The sequence below is a fragment of the Melanostigma gelatinosum genome (assembly GCF_949748355.1).
Source record: "Melanostigma gelatinosum genome assembly, chromosome: 2".
Lineage (NCBI taxonomy): Eukaryota > Metazoa > Chordata > Actinopteri > Perciformes > Zoarcidae > Melanostigma > Melanostigma gelatinosum.
The window spans coordinates 20,095,496-20,099,236 of NC_136635.1; positions in this window are offsets into that span (position 1 = coordinate 20,095,496).

Sequence of the window (3,741 nt, forward strand, 5' to 3'; positions counted from 1 at the left end):
GGAGATTTTGAATCAGTGACACAACATGGATCGATGCCGCAGCAATGTCAGGAGCCGGCAGTGTGAAATATGTGCTATAACAGGGAGAACAACATCAGGCGTGTTTCAGATTTGATAAAATGATGAGCTGGATGGCATTTTTTTCACGCCAAAGTTGTATTTCATCAGAGCTCGTGGATGTTAAACGACTGCTGGAACGCGCATACGTCCGCGCTTCTATTGGCTGTACGCAGCGTCGCTCAGAGGAATGACGATTTCTTTTTGTTGCTACTGCTATAACCAGCTGATGCTGAGGCTATGAACACGGAGCCTCTGAATAACTGTTGACGGTACATAGAGACCCCCTCATCGGCGCTATGCCTGCGGATTCGGTCTCGTCTCCATCCAGGGATTGAGTGAGTAGGACATTCGATCGTGTCACGACGCACAGGCCCGGGCTCGTTTTTTTCACCCTCTCTCTGTCGCTCCATATGATGTTTCTTCACCTTCCCACATCATCATTTTCATGGGCATGATGCTGTGTGCTCCACAGATCGAGCAGTCTCATCTCACACAGGCGACACGTCACACCTGCAGGTAAAAAGGGGTTTAATTGATGGACGGGCTTCCGTGGATTGTTGTGATTTGTTTATCACGATGTCTAATTACGGGTTTATGGGTAAACGTCGTTTTGCTGGTCTTGTTGTGCAACACTGTCGTGAACATGGTCCGTGGACTACGTTGTGGTGTGTGCTCTGGCCGCTGTGTAGGCTGAGAAACGCGTGAACAGCGACGGAATGGTGGTGCGCTCCGCAACGCAGCGATGAGAGAGACGCAGTTTCGATGCAGAGAGAGCAGCATTACTATCCTCTCTCTCTCTCTCTCTCTCTCTCTTTATCTCTCTCTCCCACCTCATATACACACGCACACACACATTCTCGCGCACGCGGACGCATGCACCTGACTATTAAAAAGAATCTTCCAAACTCACACATTCCCGTGTGTTCGCTTTGCATGCGAGACACCAACAGGCGTGTGTTGTGGATTACTGCTCCAGTCCATTCTGTCAGGGTTCTCTGGACTTCCCTGACGTCTCCTATGTCCGTGCACCAGCTGTCTGTCTGATGGCTGCAAGAAGGAGCAGCAGCTTATCTAACCTTCTCTGTGCTGAACCCAGTTTTTAGGAACATTTTTCCTCGATTACAGGCAATAATGCATAGGCTGCTCCAGCTGCAGGGTCTATTCGGAGACGATATAATATGGATCATAATCACTCCCCAGTGGCAGCAACATTTCCTTTAAATGACCATGGCCTCAACATCCACCTTATCACTTCCCCTGGAAAGACTTCGCTGTGTGGAGTGCACACTGCATAGGAAAACGCCCACACAGGCACATGAGCCACATCAACATTAAAGTGTTTTTGCACTGCTGAATAAATCAAGTGCTAAACAAACGAAGTTGAACTGATACTGCGAGAAGCTTTGATGGTTCCAGTCCAACAGCATTCGCATTACAAAAGAGGCGTTTAATAATCGTGGTCAATTTTTGGATGTGTGACAGGAGGAGATGTAAGCCTTGGGATATAATTGTGTTTTTTTTTGTGTTCCTCAAACAAAATATTTTATCTTTAAGTGTTTATAAATGTAGAACATCCTCTTGGTAAATGGTGGAAATGAAAGTACAGGGATACATTTGACCCCACAGGCATTGTGAGAATGTTTAATCGTCGCACATTTCAACCCATTCAGTTCAACATCTTGAATGCAGCAACAGGGAGCTGTAGGTAATTATACCGTGGGTTGACAAAAACGAAGTGCTGCAAAGGCTGATGGAATTGTCCTTAGTTTTGCAGGTATTTGGTCACAAACCACAGTGTTGGAAGAGATTTTGACCCGACGATGACAATTAAAGGAGATCACCGAAGTCAAAGGAACATGAATTTGTGTAACAAAATAAATTCATGGTAGTCCATCTAATAGTTGTTGCCATGTTAGCAGCTCTGTCAGGCTGTTGCTGCTTTGAGCCAAATGCTAACATCCGCATACAAACATGCTCTCATGACCATGCTAACATGCGGATGCTGCATGATGTATTTTTACCATGTTAACCATTTCAGTGTTGTGTGTTAGCATGCTAACATTTGCTAATAGAGTGCCGAAGCAATGCGTCCTAAACCAGGAAATGATTTTGCATTTTTTGCACTTCCTGTTCCCTCGTTTCGAAGTCAGTGGTTTTGGAAATGTATTTTCGGTTTGATGTCTGAAATAAGGTCTGTGGTTAACCGTTAACATGATAAAGAGATCTTAAAGTGTTGCTCTACGATATCAAATATGTCAGTAGTTACCCCTCTCGTGAATTTTGAAGTTTTTACGTGTTTTTAAAAAAGGCGGTTGCTAAGAAGTGGCTAAATGAGACTACAAAAAATCGTGAAAAATCATGTGTATACCGCCGCTCACGTGACTGTGGTGAAGTTAGTTTATAGCCTAAAGTTTTTGTACCTTTGCAAAATGCAGTGACACTTCAAAAATCATAAAAGTGGTGTTAATTTGTGAAGATGATCTTGTTGTAACATGTATCATAAAGTTGTGTTTGACACATGCTTATGTTCTGCAGTAATCCAAAATCCAATGGAAAAAATCCCATTGGCTTTTTGTCAAGGGAACCATTTTGATTTTTGATGCTAACTTTCGGGGTTGGCCGACAAAAATCTGGCATCCCTGCAGCACTCTGTTAGCACTAAACACAAAGTACAGTTGAGGCTGATGGGGGAGCCTCAACTGTCCAGTAGTTGCTGAGACGTGTCTCTAATAACCTCAATCGACAACCGGCTGGTTGGGCAAGAGGACAAAGTAAAGAATCACCAAAACCAGTAGGATTCATCAGAAACAATGAATGTTTGTATCAAACATGTTGCCAACCCATCTCGTAAATGTTGAGCTATTTTACTGGATAAGTGAAAACTTTGATCGGTTGACGGCACTAGAGGAAACATTCGGTGATCACAAAAGTCCTGAGGATTCATCTTCTTGTCACCATGGATATCTGTACAAAATGAAAAATTGTCAAAAAGATGTTGCGATAGTTCAGTCTGGACCAAAGTGGTGGTGTAACTGACCGGCAGCGAATGACTAAGTTAGACCTGAGCAAAGCATGGCTTAATAGTGCTGCATCACACATCCACCTCAGACTGTCAGCCTTGCAACCTCCTCCAGATTGAATGTGTGGCTGATGGAATATGAGGAGTGTGTGGAAGTCATGCTTAAGTCATCCATGATTCAAATGTGTCCTCGTGGAAAAGCTGCCTTTCTGTACATGCACATGCCCTAGTTAGCCACCATCTGTGCCAGGAATACCACCAGCATGCCACTGCCTGTGCAAGGCATGATGGGAAGTTGGACCTTGGAGTGACCCTCTGACAGCCTGTTTGAAAACCTTGCTTCTCCTTTTTTTTTTTTTGCAGGTACGAGCGTGTGGAGGTTTGGATATAAGCGCGAGACGGACCGCCTCAAGACATGGAATAAAGGGAGCTCGGAGACAACTGAACCTACTTGAGTCAGAGCCATAAATAAAAGAAAACGGACATAAAAAGCACGTAGGGCTGGAAGAGAGCTGTAGAGTGAGGGCGAGAGAAGATGAAGAGGTTGTGAAGATGGAGTGCGGTCAGACGACATTTCTCCTGGACTCGACAGTTCACTCCGTCAGCCTCCGGTCGAAGCAGGAGTCTCCTCGCTAAAATCCCAGAGCAGCTCATTTCACCTG